Genomic DNA, 20324 nt, shown 5'->3' with positions numbered 1-20324 from the left:
GGTCTTCATAGCCCAAAAGTATAGAGGATCGCAACAGTTTTCGATAAGTAAGAGTGTCGAACCCAACGAGGAGCTAAAGGCAGAACAAATATTCCCTCAAGTTCTATCGACCACCGATACAACTCTACACACGCTTGATGTTCGCTTTACCTAGAACAAGTATGAAACTAGAAGTACTTTTTAGGTGTTTTTGGATAGGTTTGCAAGATAATAAAGATTACGTAAATAAAAACTAGGGGCTGTTTAGATAAAGAAACAATAAAGTAAATATAGCGAGTGTGGAATTGTGGTGGTAGGAGTTGCGAAATTGTCCCTAAGCAATTGACTACTTTACTAGACCGATAGCAAGTATTATGTGGGAGAGGCCACAGCTAGCATGTCATCCCTGACTTGGAATTCTATGCACTTATGATTGGAACTATTAGCAAGCATCCGCAACTACTAACGTTCATTAGGTAACACCCAACCATAGCATTAAGATATACTGGTCCCCCTTCAATCCCGTATGCATCAATTTCTATGCAAGGTTGAAGCTTCTGTCACTCTTGCCCTCCAATACATAGTCCTATCAACATACAACTAACCCTATGGTGTGATCCACACGCACGCTCATATGATGGGCACCAAAGGACAGCAACATAACCACAAGCAAATGAAATCAATCATAGCAATTCATCAACCACCGATAGGATAACGAAAATCTACTCAGACATCATAGGGTGGCAACACATCATTGGATAATAATATGAAGCATAAAGCACCATGTTCAAGTAGAGGGTACAACGGGTTGCGGGAGAGTGGACCACTGTAGATAGAGGGGGGAAGGTTATGGAGATGTTGGTGAAGATGGCGGAGGTGTTGGTGTAGATCGCGGTGATGATGATGATGATGGCCATGGCAGCGTTCCGGCGCCACCGGAAGAGAAGGGGAGAGGGGGCCCCTTCTTCTTGTTCTTCCTTGACCTCCTCCCTAGATGGGAGAAGGGTTTCCCCTCCGGTCCTTGGCCTCCATGGCATGGGAGGGGCGAGAGCCCCTTCGAGATTTAATCTATCTCTCTGTCTCTCTCTGTTTCTGCGTTCTCATCTGCTGCCCTTTCACTGTTTCGTATATATATGGAGATCTGTAACTCCGATTGGCCTGAAACCTTCGTCGTGATTTTTCACCAAAAGTTACCTTTCTTGCGGCCGAAGAAGGGCATCAACCGCCTTACGGGTGGCCCACGAGGGTCAGGGGCGTGCCCCCTGCCTCGTGGCCACCTCGGGCACCATCTCGCGTGGATTTTTCTTCCAGAATTTTCCAAATATACCAAAAATAAGCTCCATCCGTTTTTATCCCATTTGGATTCCGTTTGATATGGATATTCTATGAAACATAAAACATGCAACAAACCGGAGCTGGCACTGGGCACTGGATCAATATGTTAGTCCCAAAAATAGTATAAAAAGTTGCCAAAAGTATATGAAAGTTGTATAATATTGGCATGGAACAATCAAAAATTATAGATACGACGGAGACGTATCAGCATCCCCAAGCTTAATTCCTGCTCCTCCTCCAGTAGGTAAATGATGAAAAGATAATTTTTGATGTGGAATGCTACCTAGCATAATCTTGATCACATATCTAATCATGGCATGAATATTAAGACACGAGTGATTCAAAGCAATAGTCTATCATTTGACATAAAAACAATAATACTTCAAGCCCACTAATAAAGCAGTCATGTCTTTTCAAAATAACAAGGCCAAAGAAAGCTATCCCTACAAAATCATATAGTCTGGCTATGCTCCATCTTCACCACACAAAATATTCACATCATGCACAACCCCGATGACAAGCCGAGCAATTGGTTCACACTTTTTAACGTGCTTCAGCATTTTCAACCCTCACGCAATACATGAGCGTGAGCCATGGACATAGCACTATAGGTGGAATAAAATGGTGGTTGTGGAGAAGAAAAAAAGGAGAAGATAGTCTCACATCAACTAGGCGTATCAACGGGCTATGGAGATGCCCATCAATAGTTATGAATGTGAGTGAGTAGGGATTGCCATGCAACGGATCCACTAGAGCTATAAGTATATGAAAGCTCAAACTGAAACTAAGTGGGTGTGCATCCAACTTGCTTGCTCATGAAGACCTAGGGCATTTGAGGAATCCCATCATTGGAATATACAAGCCAAGTTCTATAATGAAAATTCCCACTAGTATATGAAAGTGAAAACTCAAGAGACTCTTTATATGAAGAACATGGTGCTACTTTGAAGCACAAGTGTGGTAAAAGGATAGTAACATTGTCCCTTCTCTATTTTCTCTCATTTTTTGTTTTTTGTTTTTTTGGATGGGCTTATTTGGCCTCTTTTTTTATTTGGGCTTCTTTGGCCTCTTCTATTTTGATTACCTCACATGGGACAATGTTCTAATAATGATGATCATCACACTTTTATTTACTTACAACTCAATATTACAACTGGATACTAGAACAAAGATATGACTCTATATGAATGCCTCTGGTGGTGTACCGGGATGTGCAATGATCTAGTGTAGCAATGACATCAAAAAACGGACAAGCCATGAAAACATCATGCTAGCTATCTTACGATCATGCAAAGCAATATGACAATGAATGCTCAAGTCATGTATATGATGATGATGGAAGTTGCATGGCAATATGTCTCGGAATGGCTATGGAAATGCCATGATAGGTAGGTATGGTGGCTGTTTTGAGGAGGTGGTATATGGTGGGTTTATGGTACCGGCGAAAGTTGCGCGATAATAGAGAGGCTAGCAATGATGGAAGGGTGAGAGTGCGTATAATCCATGGACTCAACATTAGTCATAAAGAACTCACATACTTATTGCAAAAGTTTATTAGTCCTCGAAGCAAAGTACTACTACGCATGCCCCTAGGGGGATAGATTGGTAGGAAAAGACCATCGCTCGTCCCCGACCGCCACTCATAAGGAAGACAATCAATAAATACCTCATGCTCCGACTTTGTTACATAACGGTTCACCATACTTGCATGCTAAGGGAATCACATACCTCAATACAAGTATTTCTACTAATCCACAACTACCCACTAGCATGACTCTAATATCACCATCTTTATATTGCAAAACTATTGCAAGGAATCAAACATATCATATGCAGTGATCTACAAGTTTTATGTAGGATTTTATGACTAACCATGTGAATGACCAGTGCCTGTCATCTCTCTAAATAGATATAAGTGAAGCAAGAGAGTTTAATTCTTTCTACAAAATATATGCCCACACTCTAACAAATATAAGTGAAGCAAAAGAGCATTCTACAAATGGTGGTTGTCTAAGTGAAGAGAAACAGGCAATCCAAACTTCAAATGATATAAGTGAAGCACATGAAGCATTCTATAAAGCCATACTCAAAAGATATAAGTGAAGTGCAAAGAGGATTCTATAAATCAACCAAGGACTATCTCATACCAGCATGGTGCATAAATAAAAATGAAAACTAAATGCAAAAGACGCTCCAAGATTGCACATATCGCATGAACGAAACGAATCCGAGAACATACCGATACTTGTTGAAGAAAGAGGGGATTCCTTCCGGGGCATCCCCAAGCTTAGATGCTTGAGTCTCCTTGAATATTTACTTGGGGTGCCTCGGGCATCCCGAAGCTTGAGCTCTTGCCTCTCTTCCTTCTTCTCACATCGAGACCTTCTCGATCATCGAACACTTCATCCACACAAAACTTCAACAAAAAACTCGGTAAGATCCATTAGTATAATAAAGCAAATCACTACTCTAAGTACTGTTGCAAACCAATTCATATTTCTTTTGCATTATAGCTACTGTAGTATAACTTTTCCATGGCTTAATCCACTGATATAATTCGATAGTTTCATCAAAACAAGCAAACTATGCATCAAAAACAGAATCTGTCTAAAACAGAACAGTCTGTAATAATCTGAACATTCACCATACTTATGATACTTGAAAAATTCTGCCAAAATTAGGAAAAATAAACAATTTGTATAGAAATACAGTGCAAAACGAATCAGAACCATTTGACGTTCCACCTAAAAATTTAAAATCGCGCACTACAGCCAAAGTTTCTGTCCTGCACCGTACAAACCATCAAGCAAATGTAAACATCCTAAAGGCAAACCTTGGCTCATTATTTTTATAATACAATGGAATTTTACAAGGGGATAATTATTTTGAAAAGTCTCTGTAATCAAGATTCACAAAGTTGTCGTGAGCATGAACAAAGTTCAAGGAGCTCTCCCACTTCAACAATGCTTGTCTTTCTCACTTTCACTTTCCTTTTTGAAAAAGTTTTGGGTTTCCCTATTTATTTTATTTTGTTTTTAAACTATATAAAAGCACTCAACAGAAATAAATGACTCTCTAAAACTTCCGGGTTGTCTCCCTGGCAGCGCTTTCTTTAAAGCCATTAAGCTAGGCATATAGTGCTCAAGTAATGGATCCACCCGGATCCCAAGGTATATCAATGCCAATTTTAATTAACAATGATTTGTAATTTAGTAGTGAGCACAAAGTAACATATATCATGCAACAACGAAGTCTAACTCTCTTCCTATGCATCAGCATGTCATAAAAGAACAATTCATGCACACAAAGTAAAGGCCAATGCATAGTGTAAACAGTTTCTTGCAATTTTATCGTATTGTAAACATAGATAGGTGGAGATATAGTTCCTCTCTCATAATAATTGCAAGTAGGAGCAGCGAGCACATGCATATTATATTCATCAAAATCATCATGTGCAACGGTATAAGGCAACCCATCAATATAATCCTTAATAAGGGTAAACTTCTCCGATATAGTGTAGTTGGGAGAATTCAAAACGATAATAGGACTATCATGCGTGGGTGCAATGGCAACAATTTCATGTTTAACATAAGGAACTATAGCAATTTCATCTCCATAAGCATAACTCATATTGGCATCTTGGCCACAAGCATAGCAAGCATCATCAAAAAGGGATATTTCAAAAGAATCAACGGCATCATAGCTTTCATCCTTCGGTAAGCATGAAGGGGAATTAAACAATGTATGAGTTGAAGAGTTACTCTCATTAGAAGGTGGGCACGGGTGATCAATCCGCTCTTCCTCCTTTTGTTCTTCGCTCTCCTCCTCATCTTTTTCATCCAACGAGCTCACAGTTTCATCAACTTCTTCTTCCATAGATTCCTGCAAAATATTAGTCTCTTCTTGGACAGCGGAGACTTTCTCTATAAGTGCATTAATATCGGAATTTTAGTCATAATTCTCATAGCAATATTTAAGGATAGCTAAATTTTCAGGTCTATAAACCGAATCATCAAAATCTTCAAACTCTTTAAACATAGATTCAATTTCGTAAGCACCCATGAAAGCAACAAATTCTTCTATTTGTTCCACATCACAGTAATCATATATACCATTAGCATAAGAAGCTAAGGTTTTATTATCATTAAATTCACATAAAAAGGGAAGGTGTGGAGCCTTCATCCTAGAGCAACAAGTATAATCATATCTCAAGCATAGTTGCCTAGCATACCACTTCAATATATGAATTTGATCCCATAATAGTTTCTTTTTTTGTGTCAAGCGGTAATCCCTAAAGTATTCACGTTGATCCAACGTTATTCCCATTACATAATTGAATGGGGTTTTCTCAGGATTATTAAAGTAGTACATAATATCTTTCACATAACCAGCATCGAGGGTTTTAGGAGGTTCCCCATCTCCATGAGCAGAAACTACACCTAATTTTTTGGTATTTCGTGTTCCATATCCATAACTAAAGATAAAGAACAACTAAGAACAGCAAATAAAAATTACTTAGCGATAAAGCAAACGAGCACACATGAGAATATTCACCCCACGCTATAGCTCCCCGGCAACGGTGCCAGAAATCTTCTTGCTACCTCTTGAGCACTGCTTTGGATTTCCTTGAAGAGGAAAGGATGATGCAGCAAAGTAGCGTAAGTATTTCCCTCAGTTTTTGAGAACCAAGGTATCAATCCATTAGTAGGCTACGCGCGAGTCCCTCGTACCTGCACAAAACAAATAACTCCTCGCAAGCAATGCGATAAGGGGTTGTCAATCCCTTCACGGTCACTTACGAGAGTGAGATTTGATAGATATGATAAGATAATATTTTTGGTATTTTTATGATAAAGATGCAAAGTAAAATAAAAGCAAAGTAAAAAAGCAAAGGAAGTAACTAAGTACTGGAAGATTTAATATGATGAAGATAGACCTGGGGGCCATAGGTTTCACTAGTGGCTTCTCTCAAGAGCATAAGTATTTTATGGTGGGTGAACGAATTACTGTTGAGCAATTGACAGAATTGAGAATAGTTATGAGAATATCTAGGTATGATCATGTGTATAGGCATCACGTCCGAGACAATTAGACCGACTCCTGCCTGCATCTACTACTATTACTCCACTCATCGACCGCTATCCATCATGCATCTAGAGTATTAAGTTCATGAAAACAGAGTAACGCCTTAAGCAAGATGACATGATGTAGAGGGATAAATTCATGCAATATGATAAAAAAAAACCCCGTCTTGTTATCCTCGATCGCAACAATACAATACGTGCCTTGCTGCCCCTACTGTCACCGGGAAAGGACACCGCAAGATTGAACCCAAAGCTAAGCACTTCTCCCATTGCAAGAAAGATCAATCTAGTAGGCCAAACCAAACTGATAATTCGAAGAGACTTGCAAAGATAACCAATCATACATAAAAGAATTCAGAGAAGATTCAAATATTGTTCATAGATAATCTTGATCATATAAACCTACAATTCATCGGTCTCAACAAACACACCGCAAAAAGAAGATTACATCGAATAGATCTCCACAAGAGAGGGGGAGAACATTGTATTGAGATCCAAAAAGAGAGAAGAAGCCATCTAGCTAATAACTATGGACCCAAAGGTCTGAAGTAAACTACTCACACTTCATCGGAGAGGCTATGGTGTTGATGTAGAAGCCCTCCGTGATGGATGCCCCCTCCGGCGGAGCTCCGGAACAGGCCCCAAGATGGGATCTCGTGGATATAGAAGGTTGCGGCGGTGGAATTAGGTTTTTGGCTCCGTTTCTAATCGTTTGGGGGTACGTAGGTATATATAGGAGGAAGGAGTATCTCGGTCGAGCAATAGGGGGCCCATGAGGGTGGAGGGCGCGCCTAGGGGGGTAGGCGCGCCCCCTACCTCGTGGCTTCCCTGTTGGTTGCTTGATGTAGGGTCCAAGTCTCCTGGATCTTGTTTGTTCCAAAAATCACGTTCCCAAAGGTTTCATTCCGTTTAATATTCCGTTTCTTCGAAACCCTAAAATAGGCAAAAACAGCAATTCTGGGCTGGGCCTTCGGTTAATAGGTTAGTCCCAAAAATAATATAAAAGTGGATAATAAAGCCCAATAATGTCCAAGACAGTAGATAATATAGCATGGAGAAATCAAAAATTATAGATACGTTGGAGACGTATCAAGCATCCCCAAGCTTAATTCCTGCTCGTCCTCGAGTAGGTAAATGATAAAAAAGATGATTTTTGATGTGAAGTGCTACTTGGCATAATTTTAATGTAATTCTTCTTAATTGTGGTATGAATATTAAGATCCGAAAGATTCAAGATAAAAGTTTAATATTGACATAAAAATAATAATACTTCAAGCATACTAACAAAGCAATCATGTCTTCTCAAAATAACATGGCCAAAGAAAGTTATCCCTACAAAATCATATAGTCTGGCTATGCTCTATCTTCACCACACAAAGTATTTAAATCATGCACAACCCCGATGACAAGCCAATCAATTGTTTCATACTTTTGACATTCTCAAACTTTTTCAATCTTCACGCAATACATGAGCATGAGCCATGGATATAGCACTATAGGTGGAATAGAATGGTGGTTGTGGAGAAGACAAAAAGGGAGAAGATAGTCTCACATCAACTAGGCATATCAACGGGCTATGGAGATGCCCATTAATAGATATCAATGTGAGTGAGTAGGGATTTCCATGCAACGGATGCACTAGAGCTATAAGTATATGAAAGCTCAAAAAGAAACTAAGTGGGTGTGCATCCAACTCGCTTGCTCATGAAGACCTAGGGAAATTTGAGGAAGCCCATCATTGGAATATACAAGACAAGTTCTTTAATGAAAAATTCCCACTAGTATACGAAAGTGACAACATAGGAGACTCTCTATCATGAAGATCATGGTGCTACTTTGAAGCACAAGTGTGGTAAAAGGATAGTAACATTGTCCCTTCCCTCTTTTTCTCTCGTTTTTTTATTTGGGCCTTTTCTCTTTTTTTATGGCCTCTTTTCCCCTTTTTTTATTTTTTCGTCCAGAGTCTCATCCCGACTTGTGGGGGAATCATAGTCTCCATCATCCTTTCCTCACTGGGACAATGCTCTAATAATGATGATCATCACACTTTTATTTTCTTACAACTCAACAATTACAACTTGATACTTAGAACAAAATATGACTCTATATGAATGCCTCCGGCGGTGTACCGGGATATGCAATGAATCAAGAGTGACATGTATGAAAGAATTATGAATGGTGGCTTTGCCACAAATACGATGTCAACTACATGATCATGCTAAGCAATATGACAATGATGGAGCGTGTCAGAATACACGGAACGGTGGAAAGTTGTATGGCAATATATCTCGGAATGGCTATGAAAATGCCATAATAGGTAGGTATGGTGGCTGTCTTGAGGAAGGTATATGGTGGGTGTATGATACCGGCGAAAGATGTGCGGTATTAGAGAGGCTAGCAATGGTGGAAGGAAGAAAAGTGCGTATAATCCATGGACTCAACAGTAGTCATAAAGAACTCATATACTTATTGCAAAAATCTACAAGTTATCAAAGCAAAGTATTACGCGCGTGCTCCTAGGGGGATAGATTGGTAGGAAAAGACCATCGCTCGTCCCCGACCGCCACTCATAAGGACGACAATCAAAAAATAAATCATGCTCCGACTTCATCACATAACGGTTCACCATACGTGCATGCTATGGGAATCACAAAATTTAACACAAGTATTTCTCAAATTCACAACTACTCAACTAGCACAACTTTAATATCACCATCTTCATATCTCAAAACAATTATCAAGCATCAAACTTCTCATAGCATTCAACACACTCATAAGAATTTTTTTACTATTCTTGAATACCAAGCATATTAGGATTGTTTAAGAAAATTACCATGCTATTTAATACTCTCAAAATAATCTAAGTGAAGCATGAGAGATCTATAGTTTCTATAAAACAATTCCACCACCGTGCTCTAAAAAATATAAGTGAAGTACTAGAGCAAAACTATATAACTCAAATGATATAAGCGAAGCACATAGAGTATTCTAACAAATTCCAAATCATGTATGGCTCTCTCAAAAGGTGTGTATAGCAAGGATGATTGTGGTAAACTGAAAATCAAAGACTCAAATCATACAATACGCTCCAAGCAAAACACATATCATGTGGTGAATAAAAATATAGCTCTAAGTAAAGTTACCGATAGAAGTAGACGAAAGAGGGGATGCCTTCTCGGGCATCCCCAAGCTTTGGATTTTAGGTGTCCTTAGATTATCTTGGGGGTGCCATGGGCATCCCCAAGCTTAGGCTCTTGCCACTCCTTGTTCCATAATCCATCAAATCTTTACCCAAAACTTGAAAACTTCACAACACAAAACTTAAAGTAGAAAATCTCGTGAGCTCCGTTATCGAAAGAAAACAAAAGACCACTTCAAGGTACTGTAATGAAATTATTATTTATTTATATTTGTGTTAAAGCTACTGTATTCCAACTTCTCTATGGTTTATAAACTATTTTACTAGCCATAGATTCATCAAAATAAGCAAACAACACACGAAAAACAGAATCTGTCAAAAACAGAACAGTCTGTAGTAATCTGTAGCTAGCGCAAGATCTGGAACTCCAAAAATTCTAAAATAAATTGCTGGACGTGAGGAATTTATCTATTAATCATCTGCAAAAAGAATTAACTAAATAGAACTTTCCAAATAAAAATAGAAGCAGTTCTTGTGAGCGCTAAAGTTTCTGTTTTTTTACAGTAAGATAACAAGACTTTCCCCAAGTCTTCCCAACGGTTCTACTTGGGACAAACACTAATTAAACACAAAAAGCACAACCATAACAGAGGCTAGGTAAATTATTTATTACTAAACAGGAGCAAAAAGAAAGGAATAAAAATAAAATTGGGTTGCCTCCCAACAAGCGCTATCGCTTAACGCCCCTAGCTGGGCATAAAAAGCAAGGATAGATCTAGGTATTGCCATAATAGTAAGATAGATCATTAAAAATCTTTTCATATTCTCTATGTTCGGCAGCAAGTTTTCTTTTAGGCAAGCAAAATTAATCAAAAGGGCTAAATTTAATGGGACAAAAGTCCCCAAGTTTAGTTATGGGTAGGAAACGCAAAATACCAAAAAATATAGTTGTACCTACTAAACCAATGGTTGAAGAACCACTCAAAATCTATCACACTACTGAAGCTTATTACTTGGATCATCTTCGATCCCTATGTGCTTGTGCTGAAACCCAACTAGCTTAGTTGAGGGCAAATCTTTAGATGAGCATGCTTGTTATGTGCGACAACGAATATCTGAAAAAGGGAAAATTTTACTAGGTCAAATTCATCGTTTGCAATGTTATGCTTGGAATTTCTGCGAAATATATGATATTACTTGTTGTTCTGAAAACCCTAAGAAATACCTTCCATATCAATGTGAGTTTAGTGATAATGGAATCGTATCTTCGTATGCTAAGGGTGTTTATAGTTACTATGATGTTCAACAAATTGAAGAATTTGTTGCTTTTAAGGGTGCTTAGGAAATTGCTTCTTTGATTGAAACGTATGATACTACTCTTTACAAATCTGAAATTTTTGACATACTTAAATATTGCTAAGATAATTATGCTTCTAATGACTATGTTGAACCATATATTGAGGATTACCCCATTGTCCAAGAAGAGACTAATATTTTGCAGGAGTCTATGGAAGAAGAAATTGATGAAACTGTGAGCTCATTGGATGAAAAAAATGAGGAGGAGAGCGAAGAACAAAAGGAGGAAAAGCGGATTAGCTACCCGCGCCCACCTTCTAATGAGAGTAACTCTTCAACTCATACATTGTTTAATTCCCCTTCGTGCTTACCAAAGGATGATTGCTATGATGATTGGTAAAAAATCACGGCGAAGGTTTCAGGCCAATCGGAGTTACGGATCTCCATATATATACGAAACGGTGAAAGGGCAGCAGATGAGAACGCAGAAACAGAGAGAGATAGAGAGACAGATCCAATCTCGGAGGGGCTCTCGCCCCTCCCATGCCATGGAGGCCAAGGACCAGAGGGGAAACCCTTCTCCCATCTAGGGAGGAGATCAAGGAAGAACAAGACGAAGGGGCCCCCTCTCCCCTTCTCTTCTGGTGGCACCGGAACGCTGCCGTGGCCATCATCATCATCATCATCATCATCATCACCGTGATCTACACCAACACCTCCGCCATCTTCACCAACATCTCCATAACCTTCCCCCCTCTATCTACAGCGGTCCACTCTCCCGCAATCTGTTGTACCCTCTACTTGAACATGGTGCTTTATGCTTCATATTATTATCCAGTGATGTGTTGCCATCCTATGATGTCTGAGTAGATTTTCATTGTCCTATCGGTGGTTGATGAATTGCTATGATTGATTTAATTTGCTTGTGGTTATGTTGCTGTCCTTTGGTGCCCATCATATGAGCGTGTGCGTGGATCACACCATAGGGTCAGTTGTATGTTGATAGGACTATGTATTGGAGGGCAAGAGTGACAGAAGCTTCAACCTAGCATAGAAATTGATGCATACGGGATTGAAGGGGGACCAATATATCTTAATGCTATGGTTGGGTTTGACCTTAATGAACGTTAGTAGTTGCGGATGCTTTCTAATAGTTCCAATCATAAGTGCATAGAATTCCAAGTCAGGGATGACATGCTAGCAGTGGACTCTCCCACATAATACTTGCTATCGGTCTAGTAAAGTAGTCAATTGCTTAGGGACAATTTCACAACTTCTACCACCGCATTTCCACACTCGCTATATTTACTTTATTGTTTCTTTATCTAAACAGCCCGTAGTTTTTATTTATGTAATCTTTATTATCTTGCAAACCTATCCAAAAACACCTACAAAGTACTTCTAGTTTCATACTTGTTCTAGGTAAAGCGAACATCAAGCGTGTGTAGAGTTGTATCGGTGGTCGATAGAACTTGAGGGAATATTTGTTCTGCCTTTAGCTCCTCGTTGGGTTCGACACTCTTACTTATCGAAAACTGTTGCGATCCCCTATACTTGTGGGTTATCAAGACCTTTTTCTGGCGCCGTTGTCGGGGAGCAATAGCGTGGGGTGAATATTCTCGTGTGTGCTTGTTTGCTTTATCACTAAGTAATTTCTATTTGGTATTCTTAGTTGTTTTCTAACTTTAGTTATGGGTAGGAAACGCAAAATACCAAAAAAATTAGTTGTACCTACTAAACCAATGGTTGAAGAACCACTCAAAATTTATCACATTGTTGAAGCTTATTACTTGGATCATCTTCGATCCCTATGTGCTCGTGTTGAAACCCCAACTAGCTTAGTTGAGGGAAAATCTTTAGATGAGCATGCTTGTTATGTGTGACACTGAATATCTGAAAAAGGGGAAATTTTACTGGGTCAAATTCATCGTTTGCAATGCTATGCTTGGAATTTATGTGAAATATATGATATTACTTGTTGTTCTGAAAACCCTAAGAAACACCTTCCCTATCAATGTGAGTTTAGTGATAATGGAATCGTATCTTCGTATGCTAAGGGTGTTAATAGTTACTATGATGTTCAACAAATTGAAGAATTTGTTTCTTTTAAGGGTTCTTATGAAATTGCTTCTTTGATTGAAACGTATGATGCTATTCTTTACAAATCTGAAAATTTTGACATACTTAAATATTGCTACGATAATTATGCTTCTAAGGCCTATGTTGAACCATATATTGAGGACTACCCCGCTGTCCAAGAAGAGACTAATATTTTGCAGGAGTCTATGGAAGAAGAAATTGAGGAAACTGTGAGCTCATTGGATGAAAAAGATGAGGAGGAGAGCGAAGAACAAAAGGAGGAAGAGCGTATTAGCTACCCGCGCCCACCTTTTAATGAGAGTAACTCTTCAACTCATACATTGTTTAATTCCCCTTCATGCTTACCGAAGGATGATTGCTATGATGATTGTTATGATCCCGTTGATTCTCTTGAAATATCCCTTTTTGATGATGCTTGCTATGCTTGTGGCCAAGATGCCAATATGAATTATGCTTATGGAGATGAACTTGCTATAGTTCCTTATGTTAAACATGAAATTGTTGCCATTGCACCCACGCATGATAGTCCTATTATCGTTTTGAATTCTCCCAACTACACTATATCGGAGAAGTTTACCCTTATTAAGGATTATATTGATGGGTTGCCTTATACCGTTGCACATGATGATTTTGATGAATATAATATGCATGTGCTCGCTGCTCCTACTTGCAATTATTATGAGAGAGGAACTATATCTCCACCTATCTATGTTTACAATACGATAAAATTGCAAGAAACTGTTTACACTATGCATTGGCCTTTACTATGTGTGCATGAATTGTTCTTTTACGACATGCCGATGCATAGGAAGAGAGTTAGACTTCATTGTTGCATGATATATGTTACTTTGTGCTCACTACTAAATTATAAATCATTTTTAATTAAAATTGGCTTTGATATACCTTGGGATCCGGGTGGATACATTACTTGAGCACTATATGCCTAGCTTAATGGCTTTAAAGAAAGCGCTGCCAGGGAGACAACCCGGAAGTTTTAGAGAGTCATTTATTTCTGTTGAGTGCTTTTATATAGTTTAAAAACAAAATAAAATAAAGAGGGGAACCCAAAACTTTTTCAAAAAGGAAAGTGAAAGTGAGAAAGACAAGCATTGTTGAAGTGGGGGAGCTCCTTGAACTTTGTTCATGCTCACGGCAACTTTGTGAATCTTGATTACATAAACTTTTCAATAAAAATAATTATCCCCTTGTACAATTCCATTGTATTATAAAAATAATGAGCCAAGGTTTGCCTTTAGGATGTTTACATTTGCTTGATGGTTTGTACGGTGCAGGACAGAAACTTTGGCTGTAGTGTGCGATTTTACGTTTTTAGCTGGAACGTCAAATGGTTCTGATTCTTTTTGCACTGTCTTTCAAGTACCAGAAGTATGGTGAATGTTTCAGGCCAATTGGAGTTACGGGTCTCCACATATATACGAAACGGTGAAAGGGCAACAGAGGAGAACGCAGAAACAGAGAGAGACAGATCCAATCTCGGAGGGCCTGTCGCCCCTCCCACGCCATGGAGGCCATGGACCAGAGGGGAAACCCTTATCCCATTTAGGGAGGAGGTCAAGGAAGAAGAAGAAGGAGGGGGTCTCTCTCCCCCTCGCTTCCGGTGGCACCGGAGTGCCACCGGGGGCCATCATCATCACTGCAATCTTCACCTACAACTTCACTGCCATCATCACCAACTCTTCCCCCCTCTATGCAGCGGTGTAACCTCTCTCTTACCCACTGTAATCTCTACTTAAATATGGTGCTCAACGCTATATATTATTTCCCAATGATGTATGGCTATCCTATGATGTTTGAGTAGATCCGTTTTGTCCTATGGGCTATTTGATGATCAAGATTGGTTTGAGTTGCATGTTTTATTATTGGTGCTGTTGTAACATCCCAAAATTCTAAATTTTGGAATGTTATAATAAATAGATAGATTTGATTGATTGTTTGATTGATTGTCTGAAAGTGAGTGAATTTGAACTTTTGAAAGTTAAATGAGAGGGAATAAAAGGACTTTCCCAAACTTTCACCTTTTTCTTTTGATCCCCGAGAATTCAAATTCTTTTCATCACAAAACCCTGGAGAGAAGATGACATGACTTCTTCCATTTATTAAATGACAAGGGGTGTTGAAAATATTTGAATTTCATTTGAGAATATTTCCAATTCTGAAACTTTATGCAACTCAATGATTTTCACGAGCGAAGATAAAATGACTTCTTCAAACCTATGAAATATGAGATGGGAGTTTCAAAGAATTAAATTCAAAGTTCTTCTGAATTTATTTTCAATTTGGAGTTATTTGAGTTTTATTCAAATTATTTTTCTCCAAAAATTAAATACATGGAAAATAGGGTAACATGATTCCCTACAATAGAAAATTGGAGAAAAATTAATTTGAAATCATTTTGTTTTTTAGAAAGGATTTTATTGGATTTTATTAGTCCAGTAGCACTCTTTGATTTATCTGAATTTGTGTGTATTTTATTTAATGCTAGGAAAATGCTCATGTTGTAGAAAATCTTTTTCTGAAAATTTTGATATATTATATGCCTATATAAGTTTTTTTATTGTCTCTGTTTGTCTGAAAAAAATGTTAAAAAAAGATCTCTGTACCGACCGGACCGGGCCGGCCCAGCTCGCCAGGCCACGGCCCAGCCGGCCCAAAGCCGCGCGCGCCTCGTCCCCCAGCTCGGGACAGAGTCCCGAGCCGCCACGCGCCGCCGCCGACCTCGACGGCCGTGACCGCCCCGGCCTCTCCTTGGCCCCTTCCCCAAGGCCGTCGCCCCTCCTCTTATAAATCCCCTCCCCCTCCCTCTACTCACGCCGCTGCCCTCCCGCATCTCGCCGAGCCACCGTCGCCGCACTCGTCGGCGGCGGCGAGATCCGCTCGCCGCCGCCACTCCGTTCCTTCGCCGTGGACCGCCGCCGATGCCGCCATCCACCTCGCCTTGCCGCGTCGTCCCTCCCCGTCCACTGCGCCCTCGCCGCCGGCCACCAGAGCCGCCGCTTCGGTCAAGCCCGAGCCGCCCGCTGTCATCGGAGTTTAACCTCGCCGCCGTCGGTTTTCTCTCGAAAACCGCCAAACCACTGCGAACCGGTAAAAACCACCTCCTCCGGTTTTTCTTTTAGTTCGGTTTAGTTAGGTTTTCTTTAAAAAAACCTAGATCGTTTTTGTTATAAAACCAGTTTTTCTTAGGTTTATTTATTTAGTGAATGCTTATTAGTTTAGTCCTTTTAGCGAACGGTTTCGTCGTTTAAGTCTATGTAGCGAACGTTCGTTAGATAGTTTTTCTTTTTTCTATTTTAATTTCGGCCAGGGACCTATTCATGATAATTTTCTTCACAGATTAGTCCCTGCGCTTCAAATGATCACATCTTTTTACTCGTTTGTCCAAATCCAACGAAACCAATGCTCACGTCTTCGTTATGATCTCCTCTATCCGGATAAACAACTTAAACATGTTTTTGAAAAGTTTAAAATTTGAATTAGATCAGATTTGAATTCAAACTTCGTTTGATCATAACCTGAGTTTCATAGCTCCGTTTGATTTTATTCTTTTGCAAATCGAAGCTCTTGACCTAAACATTCTAATAAGGCCAAATTCACAAAATTTTGGTACTGTTAGAAATTGTTTTATGTTGCAAGAGTTATTTGCTTGGTTTTGATGTTTCTGAATCGACTTCTTCGATCTTTCTGATATTATGAGTGATTGCTTATGTGTGGTTACTATTTCTTGCTTACGATAGATTGACCGGAGTGTGAAGAGTAGAACTATCAAGAGTTATGAGTGCGAATCATCTTCATCAACATTGCAGGCAAGTTCACACTTTGATCATACCTCTTTCATACCCAGTTTTATTGCATTAGATCAAACCTCAAACATTGCATGATTAGGATCTAATTAAATTGTGGGTATTGGGAAGTAGTTGATGAGGTAGGAACCTATTGCCCTGCACTCAAACCTTGGGAGTTACTATTACGTTATGCTTACATTGCCATGCTATGCTCGTAGACGTGGATTGGGTGAGTGATATTCATGACAGATGTGAGTTTGTTAATTAATGGTTTATCTAAGGTGGCAACTTAAACACACATCTGGGTGGATTGAGGTACCTGGTTATTCCAGGATTGCCTGTCTAGGCACCTGGGTAGACCAGGATTGCCTGTTTTTTTATGGACCGCCACCCAGGCTCAAAGGGATCATGAGATTATTCAAACTAGAAACTTCCGTCTGCAGCCACAAGCTATTATGGGCTCTAGCATAGTTGACTAAGTCGTGCGAACTCTTAAAGTGGTAGACTAGCAGATGTAGGGGATGTAGGTGGTACGGTCTACCCGATCGTAATGTGCTAGCATCTCTGAAAGACTATGTCTCGGTCATCCGTTTCTCAAACACCATGTAGTGCGAGAAACCAAATGGAGGAGATAGAGTCTTGTGGGGAAAAGTGAGCAAACCTTTGCAGAGTGTATAAACTAATCATGGTCGTGTCCCCGGTTATGGACGTCTTGAGTATCTAGTACCTGGATTATCATGTGAATCTCATCACGTTACTTTAAATTAAGTTTGTTGGGTTTAATTATGTTATTTAATTGGGACTGAGAATGCTGTCAACCATTCTCAATGTTCAACAACCACCATGATAGTTAAATAAAAATTTATTCCTTTGCAGTAGGGAAAAATTGGCTTTTTGCAAAAACTATAACCATAGAGCTTTTCCACCAGCCAAATATGCATGTAGTGATAGCCATTGTTCATCATCTCTCTCTATGGTGTGAATTTGCCAGTACATTCAATGTACTGACCCTTTGTGGCTGCAACGTCTCATGTTGCAGGAATCTTACGACGAGTAAGTGATACGTTAGGGTTACGATTTCTACACTCAACCTTGCCATTGGTGTTGATGGGAATCCACAACCTTGTTACTTCCGCTATTTTGAATTGTGGTAATAGTATTTACGTTACTTTACACATGTGATTTACCTCTGTTATAAATCCTCGAGTACTGTGTGTGTCAGCATACCAATCCAGGGATGACACTTAAGCACAGAGACTTGATCCATTCGGGTTGGGTTGCTACAGCTGTCCTATGGTGCTCTCTGTGTCGCGCAACGTGAGGGATCCCCGCTGTAGGGTGTTGCAATACATTCATGATTCGCTTATAGTGGGTTGCGTGAGTGACTGAAACACAAACCCGAGTAAGGGGGTTGTTGCGTATGGGATAAAGAGGACTTGATGCTTTAATGTTGTGGTTGGGTTTTACCATAGTGATCTTTAATAGTTCCGGATGCTTGCTAGAGTTCCAATCATAAGTGCATATGATCCAAGTAGAGAAAGTATGTTAGCTTATGCCTCTCCCTCAAATAAAATTGCAATAATGATTACCGGTCTAGTTATCGATTGCCTAGGGACAAATAGCTTTCTTGTAACAAAAAGCTCTTTACTAAAACTAACTTAGTTGTGTCTTTATCTAAACAGCCCCTACTTTTTATTTACATGCTCTTCATTACCTTGCAAACCTATCCAACAAGACCTACAAAATACTCCTAGTTTCATACTTGTTCTAGGTAAAGCGAACGTCAAGCGTGCGTAGAGTTGTATAGGTGGTCAATAGAACTTGAGGGAATATTTGTTCTACCTTTAGCTCCTCATTGGGTTCGACACTCTTACTTATCGAAAACTGTTGCGATCCATTATACTTGTGGGTTATCAAGACCTTTTTCTTGCAACCTCTTGAGCACCGCGTTGGATTTCCTTGAAGAGGAAAGGATGATGCATCAAAGTAGCTTAAGTATTTCCCTCGGTTTTTGATAACCAAGGTATCAATCCAGTAGGAGGCTACGCGTGAGTCCCTCGCACCTGCACAAAACAAATAACTCCTCGCAACCAACGCGATAAGGGGTTGTCAATCCCTTCACGGTCACTTACGAGAGTGAGATCTAATAGATATGATAAGATAATATTTTTGGTATTTTTATGATAAAGATGCAAAGTAAAATAAAAGCAAAGGAAATAACTAAGTATTGGAAGATTTAATATGATGAAAATAGACCCGGGGGCCATAGGTTTCACTAGTGGCTTCTCTCAAGAGCAAAAGTATTTTACGGTGGGTGAACGAATTACTGTTGAGCAATTGACAGAATTGAGCATAGTTATGAGAATATCTAGGTATGATCATGTGTATAGGCATCACGTCCGAGACAAGTAGACCTACTCCTGCCTGCATCTACTACTATTACTCCACTCATCGATCGCTATCCATCATGCATCTAGAGTATTAAGTTCATGAAAACAGAGTAATGCCTTAAGCACGATGACATGATGTAGAGGGATAAATTCATGCAATATGATAAAAAACATCTTGTTATCCTCGATGGCAACAATACAATACGTGCCTTGTTGCCCCTATTGTCACTGGGAAAGGATACCGCAAGATTGAACCCAAAGCTAAGCACTTCTCCCATTGCAAGAAAGATCAATCTAGTAGGCCAAACCAAACCGATAATTCGAAGAGACTTGCAAAGATAACCAATCATACATAAAAGAATTCAAAGAAGATTCAAATATTGTTCATAGATAATCTTGATCATAAACCCACAATTCATCGGTCTCAACAAACACACCGCAAAAAGAAGATTACATCGAATAGATCTCCACAAGAGAGGGGGAGAACATTGTATTGAGATCCAAAAAGAGAGAAGAAGCCATCTAGCTAATAACTATGGACCTGAAGGTCTGAGGTAAACTACTCACACTTCATCGGAGAGGCTATGGTGTTGATGTAGAAGCCCTCCGTGATGAATGCCCCCTCCGACGGAGCTCCGGAACAGGCCCCAAGATGGGATCTCGTGGATACAGAAGGTTGCGGCGGTGGAATTAGATTTTTGGCTCTGTATCTGGTTGTTTGGGGGTACGTACGTATATATAGGAGGAAGGAGTACGTTGATGGAGCAACAGGGGGCCCACGAGGGTGGAGGGTGCGCCTGGGGGGGTAGGCGCGCCCCCCTACCTCGTGGCTTCCCTGTAGGTTGCTTGACGTAGGGTCCAAGTCTCCTGGATCTTGTTTCTTCCAAAAATCATGTTCCCTAAGGTTTCATTCCGTTTGGACTCCGTTTGATATTCCTTTTCTTCGAAACCCTAAAATAGGCAAAAACAACAATTCTAGGCTGGGCCTCCGGTTAATAGGTTAGTCCCAAAAATAATATAAAAGTGGATAATAAAGCCTAGTAATGTCCAAAACAGTAGATAATATAGCATGGAGCAATCAAAAATTATAGATACGTTGGAGACGTATCAAGCATCCCCAAGTTTAATTCCTGCTTGCCCTCGAGTAGGTAAATGATAAAAACAGAATTTTTGATGTGGAATGCTACTTGGCATAATT

This window comes from Triticum urartu, chromosome 3, assembly GCF_003073215.2.
Source record: "Triticum urartu cultivar G1812 chromosome 3, Tu2.1, whole genome shotgun sequence".
In the NCBI taxonomy this organism is placed as follows: Eukaryota; Viridiplantae; Streptophyta; class Magnoliopsida; order Poales; family Poaceae; genus Triticum; species Triticum urartu.
The sequence above is the reverse complement of the archived record's forward strand: the minus strand, read 5'-3'. Positions refer to the sequence as shown.